This window comes from Schistocerca serialis, chromosome 1 (assembly GCF_023864345.2).
Source record: "Schistocerca serialis cubense isolate TAMUIC-IGC-003099 chromosome 1, iqSchSeri2.2, whole genome shotgun sequence".
NCBI lineage: Eukaryota > Metazoa > Arthropoda > Insecta > Orthoptera > Acrididae > Schistocerca > Schistocerca serialis.
The window spans coordinates 1,103,046,827-1,103,056,618 of record NC_064638.1 but is presented as its reverse complement, the minus strand read 5'-3'; positions in this window follow the sequence as shown (position 1 = coordinate 1,103,056,618).

Below are 9,792 nucleotides of genomic sequence, written 5' to 3'. Positions count from 1 at the left end.
CAAATTACGCAACATAACGATGAAAAACCCTGATTACTTGCACATGAAAACCTGAAGAAAAATAATAGTTGTGCTGTAGATGTCAGACAGCCACTTGAACATCAATGTGCAATACCCAGGTATATACCTTTCCTGTTAATATTTGTATCAATACTTTTTCAATACAAATACCACAGTCTCACAGCTTTTATGTATTATGATGCAAAAATTTGTTTTCATGCTATTTCACAGAAAATAAATTAATCCACTGAAGATGGAGGAACTTCTCCGAAACTTGTATAGGTATTCAAACAAGAACAGTTGTTTCCTCAAAGCATAATATACATGAGAACAAAAATTCGTTCAGTTGTTAATTTGCAGTACTTCATTTTCTATTTGTTGAGTATACATTATTTTAATCTTATAATAATTAATTTTTAGGTCACACTCCAAACATGCTTTGTTAAGTTTTCCAGCTTTGTTTACTGTAGAGTCAGACAGTACAGTACCCTAGAGAAGCATAATGAAAATCGACGCACTGATGTGTATAATCTCTGATATATATCGTAAGTAAATCAATACCGTGTTTCACAAGCCCACTTGGAAAGATGTTGTTTAAACTGAGTGAAAACTTTGACCGGAATGTATGAACCACAGGGAAAATATGGAGTGGGGTGGTGCAGTGGCAACACGTTGGGACAGAATTCTGGAGGACGGCAGCCAGCCAGATTTGGGTTAATCACTTTAGGGTAATGGGTACTTTGAAAGGGCACAACCGATTCTCATCGCTATCATTTCCCCAGTCTGACGTGCTCCGTCTCTAATGGCCATGTCGCCGTCAGGACGCTAACTCTGATTTTTCTTCCTTCTTTTTCACACAGGAAGATTGGTAATTCATGCTGATTATTTGGTTCTATAATTGCGCTTATAACGCGCAAGTGGTTCACTGTGCTATATCGATTTCTGGAGCTTTCCAGGGGACAGATAAGCTGTTGGTGATGATTTATTCAATTTATTTAAGTTTCTATTCTTGCCTTGTACTTCTTCCATTACAGTTGCATTAAAATATAATAAATAGTAAAAATACACTGCTGTGCAAAACTTAAGAACGAAAATCACGTTCGCATGACGTGTCGTTGCCAAGTAACATAGCTCGATGAAATGTGGACGATACATAGAAAAATCTGTTACAATATAGTACAGAAGTTAACTAAAAGGTATACTGAATGAGTCGAACAGAAATGACGCTTTAATCAAAGAGAATAATCACATTGAAGTCACTGCAATTTATGATAGTTCCCTGATCATAACAAAAGGCGGCATGTGGTTCTTCATAGGATGAGTCATAGAGCACTGGATCGGTGTGTCGAAAGTGCTACCTGTTCACTCGGAAAGCACGCGGCCGACATTTTACACACTCGGTATCAGCGGCTTCACTCGGTGCCACGCGATGCACACTTATTCAGTGTGGGGCAACAGGCGCGTAGGCGTGCCACGTGTCTAAGAAACACAGGCTCCATACAGCTTCGTCACAACGTAGTGGCGCTAATGGATCCCAGGTAGAAATAGAATTTATTTTTAGCTTTGGTTTTCCATGTTTTCTATGGAGAAAGTGAATGATGTCTACCTGACTTTCATCACTTATTACCTCAGCGACTGAGAATGATTATAACGAAATGTAAAGTGGTAATCGAATGATGAATGTTATTGAAGGACACTGATGTACCTATGGAAGTCTAAAGTTGGGCGAATTAAAGCTGATGAAATAATGCTAGCATTCAGTCTCCAACTAAAATCGTATTCAAATTGAGGCGTATTTTGGAGAGAACAAATGGAACAGATTTATGTTGACGAGCGTGACACCTGATATTAATTGTCTCCTTTGTTTATAATTAGCAAAAAACTTCAGTCCAGCTATACTGTTAAGTTCTTAATGGTTGTTGTTGTTGTGGTCTTCAGTCCTGAGACTGGTTTGATGCAGCTCTCCATGCTACTCTATCCTGTGCAAGCTTTTTCATCTCCCAGTACCTACTGCAACCTACATCCTTCTGAATCTGCTTAGTGTATTCATGTCTTGGTCCCCCTCTACGATTTTTACCCTCCACGCTGCCCTCCAATACTAAATTGGTGATCCCTTGATGCCTCAGAACATGTCCTACCAACCGATCCCTTCTTCTGGTCAAGTTGAGCCACAAACTTCTCTTCTCCCCAATCCTATTCAATACTTCCTCATTAGTTATGTGATCTACCCATCTAACCTTCAGCATTCTTCTGTAGCACCACATTTCGAAAGCTTCTATTCTCTTCTTGTCCAAACTATTTATCGTCCATGTTTCACTTCCATACATGGCTACACTCCATACGAATACTTTCAGAAATGACTTCCTGACACTTAAATCAATACTGGATGTTAACAAATTTCTCTTCTTCAGAAACGCTTTCCTTGCCATTGCCAGCCTACATTTTATATCCTCTCTACTTCGACCATCATCAGTTATTTTGCTCCCCAAATAGCAAAACTCCTTTACTACTTTAAGTGTCTCATTTCCTAATCTAATTCCCTCAGCATCACCCGACTTAATTAGACTACATTCCATTATCCTTGTTTTGCTTTTGTTGATGTTCATCTTATATCCTCCTTTCAAGACACTGTCCATTCCATTCAACTGCTCTTCCAAGTCCTTTGCTGTCTCTGACAGAATTACAATGTCATCGGCGAACCTCAAAGTTTTTATTTCTTCTCCATGAATTTTAATACCTACTCCTAATTTTTCTTTTGTTTCCTTTACTGCTTGCTCAATATACAGATTGAACAACATCGGGGAGAGGCTACAACCCTGTCTTACTCCCTTCCCAACCACTGCTTCCCTTTCATGTCCCTCGACTCTTATAACTGCCATCTGGTTTCTGTACAAATTGTAAATAGCCTTTCGCTCCCTGTATTTTACCCCTGCCACCTTAAGAATTTGAAAGAGAGTATTCCAGTCAACATAAACTGAATAAATGAACTAATAGGACTCTTTACACTTCATAATAATAACAACTACAATGACCACAAGGAGGAAGGATGTGCGGGGTGTAGAGGTAAGCAAAAGTGGGCATTATTTGAATAAATTTCTATCTAGATAACTATTCGAATAAGGAGATGATCCAAAAAAAAAATATTCGCTAATGAATTATTTTTACTGGGTCTACTACTTTGCTTCCACCGTTTTTTCTCGAAGTTTGGGGCTTTATTGTGAAAAACTTACAAAAATTATGATTCATAGTATTGCCCATCGCTGGCCACTACATTCTCCTATCTTTCGGATAGCATACGAATCCCGCGGCGGAAGAACTGGGCGTCTTTTGTGGGGATCCATGAATCAATTCAATTTTGCACTTGTTCATATGATCGAAAGTGCTGGTCAGCCAGACTGTGTGCCACTGATCGAAAAAGGTGGTAGTCAGAGAGAGCAACGTATGGAGAATGTGGCGGGAGGGATAGGACTTCTTATTTCAACGTTTCCATGTATATTTTGGCGGGTTTTGCGACATGGGGTCGAGCACTGACCTGCTGCAAAATTACCTTTACGTGTCTATCGCTGTATTGTGGCCGTTTGTGTTTCAGTGCTGGGCTCGAACGCATCAATTGCTTTCGATAGTGAAATCCTGTGACTGTCTTCGTCTGTTTCAGTAGCTACGAAAACTTTCTCTCCTCCACCGCCATGCCGGTCTTCTGCACCAAAATCACCGTTCTTAAGGCGTTGGAAACATTCTCTGCTCGTTCTTCCTTTAATAGTACCTCACCTTTCGTCTCACCCAGCATTTTATGAGCCACAGCCACAGATTTCTTCATGTTAAAGCAGAAAATTAAAACTTCCCGCAAATGGCGAGATTGGGTGCGTAAGCTGACGTACTTAATCGACAATAACCTTATGATGCAATCACAAATCGACTAATATTTTTATGGCATTATGTTTACAGATGCCTAAGCTTATCGTATTACACCTATGACCAACCACCCGAACCCCACTTTCCGCTACTGCCGTCTATTGCAAAACGGCGGAAGCAAAGTTGTAGACCTAATAACTTAAATAACAACTTAAATAATGAATAACGTAGAATACCACAGCATTTTATTTATTTACTTCTTTTTCCAAATTCTATCCTAGTGGTTGGTCTATTGGCTCATTTTCAATGCCATTTCTACTTGATAAATAAGTTTCAAGGATTTGTATAAAAACGTGTCTCGGTGGCTCAGTGACTGAAGTTCCATACTACAAAACAAAAGGTTTGGGGTTCGATCTCCGATTGGTCCTTTCCTTTTTTTGTGTGTGTTCTGGTATGTATCCGTCCTTGAAATGACCTCGGCCATGTTTCTCCACAAACTCACTAGCTGGCAGGGCTGTGCTTTGCAACACACTGTCTGCGTTCTTGGTGCATCAGTTCAGGTGATACAGTGGATACTGAGAGTTAGTAAAGAGCGAACGTTAAGTTCTACATTGAGCTCGTGAAAACCACTAGTGAGATGTGGACGATGATTAAGCAAGCATATGCAGGCGAGGCACTTTCAAGAAGTCGTGCTTTCAAGTGACAAAAAGGTTTCGTGAAGGCAGAGATTCAGTGCAAGACGACCAGAGAGCTGGCCGCCCGTCTACAGCACATACCGATGCAAACGTGGAACATGTAAAGCAGTTATTGCCAAAAGACCGTCATGTCACTGTGCGCGCAGTATCAGAAGAACTTAATTTGAGTCGTGTTGTGTGTCTTAAGGTTTTACGTGAAGATTTAGGGAAGCGGAGACTTTGCAAAATTCGTCCCTCACCACTAACAGACGAACAGAAAGATGAAAGATGAAAGATTTCTGCTGAACTACCGGATAGAGCCAGACGTGGTGTCACATTTCTGTCAAATATTATTGCTGAGGATTAAAGTTGGTGCTATCAGTACGACGCCCGCACGAAGCATCAAAGTGCTGAATGGTGGAGTCCTGGATCACCAGCCTCGAAAAAAGTCAGACGACAGCCTTAGAGAACAAAGACAATGTTGATCGCATTCTTGGATAGTAAGGATTAGTTCACCATGAGTATGTTCCTCCAGATCAAACAGTGAACCAAACTCTTTACATCGAAGTCCTGTAACGTCTACGACAACAATTCGACTTCACCGGCCTGATATGTGGTATTCTCAGGACTGATTCTTACTGCATGACAATGCAGAAACGCATACTGCTTTATCTGTCCCCGACTATCGGGCCAGACATGTTATTAATACCATCCCACATCCGCCACGTTCGCTCGACCTCGCGTGTTGCTATTTTTTCTTGTTTCCGCGAGTGAAAAGGCGACTGAAAGGAAAGCTTCATCAAGATATCGCAGACATCCAACGGGCTGTGACGAATGATTTTACAAGCATCGCAGTTGAAAATCTCCCTGCTTGCTTCCAAGACCTCCAGAAACGTTGACAACTGTGTAAGGATAGCCAAGGGACAACTTCGATAGGAGCTAGGATCATTACTTGACAAGTGCTTTTTTCTATTTTTAGGAAAACCTGTCCTGGGACTTTTCTGACAAAGGGAATATTTACTTTGCAACTTATTGCTCCTTTCATCTCTAAAAATGACAAAAATGTAAGTCAAGTTGTGTCTTTCGGAGTACTTGTTGCAACGTAGGTACCCCTCTAACTGGATGTATAAGTTGGTTCGGATGTGTGAGGACGTCAATTGCACACCACCATATTTAATAGAGCATTGCAGTGTTCACTCCAACCTTAGCGTTGAGCACGGATTAACTTGCTTTACAGCATAACAAATGAAACTTAGAAATATTTATAGCAGGACCGTGTTAACAGTTACACAGCCCGTACTTTCCACACTCCCTCCTAACATGCGAAAGCAAAGACGAGAAAGCAGCCGACAAAAACTCTTACTCTTCAAATCCTACCTTGGTTGCCAACACTATCGGATGTGCGTGACTCTTTGATACAATTACCCAATTCGTTCATGTTTGTAGTGCTACAAAATGAGTGAACCAAGCAAGAACTGAGTGGTGGCTTACGACTAACACCATCAGACTTTTAATCTTAATTCCCTAAAACGTTTATGTAATGCTACTGAATATCTAAAGTCATTAGAAAATATTTTAGGATTACTTCTGAGTAACAAGCTTTCCGTTTTCGAAGCGACATGTGTCTATGCAGTTATATAGAGCTCTGAGACGGAAAAATGCCACACTGGGTTTGGGTACCCAAAACAGTTAATAATACTGCAGCACACTGACAATCTTTTTGTCGAGAAAATGTCAAGAGACGACAGAAAAACTTTTTCCGTCTTTCTACACCAATGCAATTATTGCAGCAATGTCTTACTTACGATTTAAAAACAAATAGTTCAGCTGCATTGCCGTCCATGACCAAGGGAGGCTTACAACTACAGACAAAGTAATATTGAAGAAGTCGGGTCACGAGTTTCAAATGATGTTACATCGTAAGAAGACGATTTTATTTTGAACATTATTTTGGAAGTGAAGGCAACAGGAAATCACAGTGAATTATTTCCAGAAAAACTGCAGCAGAACTGATGAGTTCTCAGTCTTTGCTGAAGACGATTGTGAGTTTAAAGTCTTGTATTGTTATCCTCAAAGAAAGACGATTTCAGGAGATATAATGCATTGTATCCTCTTTAATGTGTGGAATGTATTGTTTAGTGTGTCACAATGACAGATCTTCTAAAATCAAATAAATGTTCTCATGTGATGATTGAAAAAAGAGTTGTTTTGAAAACTAATTCAAAAGCTACAAAAACAGATTTGTTTAATAAATGACAAAGAACTGGAGCTATAAATGTCACTGAATTTCAAATTTGTCTATTATTCGTAACGCTTTTGTTCACAGATGACGAATATCTATTTTAATTCGTGTAAATGAGTAATATTTCGAATAAATACATTTATATGTTATTCAAGAATAAATAATAATTTTTTAATATTTATTTGTCAGTCGCCATTTGGATAAATTCGTCAAACTCTAAGGCGAAGCGAAATGCATCTCGTATGCGCACACTACAAATTCTTAGCTGTGTGCAAGTGAATGCGAACACGTGATAACTGCGTGGCTGTGCGCAAACGGGTGATATCCAGGAGGCTGAGTCCAAGTGCGTGACGTACGCGTGGCGATAGCCAATTGCTCCCCCGCTTGTTTTATTAAGCGAGGAGGCACTGATCATCTTCCGCAAGCTTCAACAACTTTCGCGAACTGTATTAGCGCTGTATTTCGCAGTGCACACCACGGGGATAGGCCACGTGCCTGCAGGGCTCTGATACAGGATTTCTCAAACTGTGTTGCCCAGAACACTGGTAGCTTGCGGGAAGTGAATAAGTGCTCCACGGAACGCTGCTAATAATGTGGCAATTTTTTAAAATTTTTGAAGACCTAATCACTTTTAAAAGATTTTATTATGATTTCTGTGTTATTAGTTACGATTTAAAATTGAAGTAATCACCGAATAAAACAAATTTTTCTCATTTTTAGAAAAAATTATTAAGCTTCAAATTACCAGAGGTGTTCCATCCGAGTACTAGGATTCACGAAGTGTTCTGTCACTAAAAAGCATGGGAACTCCTGCTCTAGTGTGTGATCACCATGGTTGACAGGACACATTCTGCCATGTCCTCCAATGCTGGCCGCAAGGTTGGCAAGGAGTTCCATTCCTCCAGCAGTGCTGTTGACAACTGATGGATGATCTTTGTTGCGTGTGGACGTGCTGCATATTTCTCCCCAAAGCTTACTACACATGCTCGATGGGATTTATGTTGGTTGACCGGTAGGTGTACAGTGATCAAAGATTTGGAGTTCAGACACCCACGCAACATTACGCCTCCTCTCACCATAAAAGCTGGACCACCAAAACGACCAGTTTCGACAGTGTTCCTGGGTGAGTTACGCGTTCCCATCTTACACCATATGAGGGTATGTCGAGACTCGCTATTCAGATTGAATCTGCTGTCATCTGCGAAGAGCACGCGCCCCATTCCTCGTCGGTCTTGGCATCATTGCAAATAGCATCGCCGATGTACGAGTGTCAACGGAAAACGACTGCTCGTCGTGCAAAAAGATCACATCCAAGTAGTCACCGGATACTGGGGGGCGGTCCTGTAAATGTGGTTGCAATTGCACGCGCTGTTTGACGTGGGCCCCTTCTTGCCCATTGCACAACGTGGCGGTAACCTGTTGCTGCACTTCACCGTGGTCCACTACCTCCTCTCATTCCGGCAGCAATGCCTGTGGTTCGTAATGCTTCCCATGCACTTGAAACAACGCCGTGAGCAATTCCAAACTCCTGGGCTACAATAGCCACACTTCTACCATTTCCACATTCCCGAAGATTCTGGCACATGTGGAGTCATCCAAGTAATGTCTCCAAACCATGTTGTAATGAAGATCACTAACACAGTGCACCGTAACTGCTTGCTGATTGACACACACTGTCTTTTCTCGTTCCTTCAGCCGCCTCATGTTGCATGGACATTGCCATTTGTCGCTGTAATCACGCTGACTTTACGCCGAGGACCACGAGAGAGACAGGCTGTGGCGCAAACGTCGCGGAGGTAGGCCTGAACCCGCTCGCTGGCTCAGCTCAGCAGACAAAATACGTCTCTAAACCTGTTAACTCGCGGCTGAGCGTGTACGTACTAACGAGAATTGCATTTTCTACTGGAATCTGCTATTATGAAGTGTTACTGATTAACAGTGCTACAACAGAACTTAAGATCAATACTCGATGTAAGTAGTATAACGGCTTGTTTATAGCATTTACTCTCTTCTTCTTAACAGTCTTCATTTCATACAAGGAGTGATGCCTTACGCAACTGGTTATCATTTTGATATGATTTTAATTTATTGTACTACAGTACAGCCGTAACAAATTTTAATTAGGCTTATAGACTTCCGATCACTGTAGCACTAGTAACATCAATACTCCATAATAGTGGTTTCCAGTAGAAGATGCAATTCTCGTTTGTACTTACACACCCAGTTACGAATTAACAGTCTAGAAAAGTTTGTGTGCTGAGAGGAGCGAGCGAGCGAGCTCAGGCCTACCCTCGTGACGTATGCTCCGCGACCTGTCTTTCTTGTAGGCCTCGCTTTGCGCCATGTGACGTACAACATTCTGTGTTAGACTGCGAGACCTCTGGCAATATGCTCCCGTACTTTCATACACATCCACCGAGTGGCTAGTAGGTAACGTCCGTAAGTTTTACAGAGTAGCTTAATAATAGGTGTGGAAGGATGATCCTATAAGACTCGTATGTATCTAAGACCATCTGGAAATGGTCAGAAATTAAGAGAACTCAGCAGTTTAAAAATAAAAAAGGCAATATATTTATGAAAAATTAAGAAATTCACAGATGTACAACTAACACTACATTTCATCGTAGCCACCTGTGTTTTCATTGCGCTTTTCGAGCCGAGGAATAAGATTTATGATATCTTTGTCGAAAAATTCCTTCGCCATCTCTTTGGCCCCATTGTTTGACGGCACTCTAGCCCTTACCGTCAATATAAAATCTTTTTCCAGTCATAAAAACTCAGAAAGGTGATAACATGAAATTCTTATGATGCCAAATCAGGGCTGTGAATCCAAGAGTGTCGTTGGCTACGACGGGGCGTGCACTGTCATGCAACAAAAATACTCCCTTCGCTAACACTTCCTTTCTTTTGTTCTGTACCGCCCCCCCCCCCCCCCCACCTTCCCCGTATTTTTCTTAGGGTTTCACAATACCGTGCACCAGTAACTGTTTCCGCCTGGGGAAAAATTGAGCGCTAACACTTCCT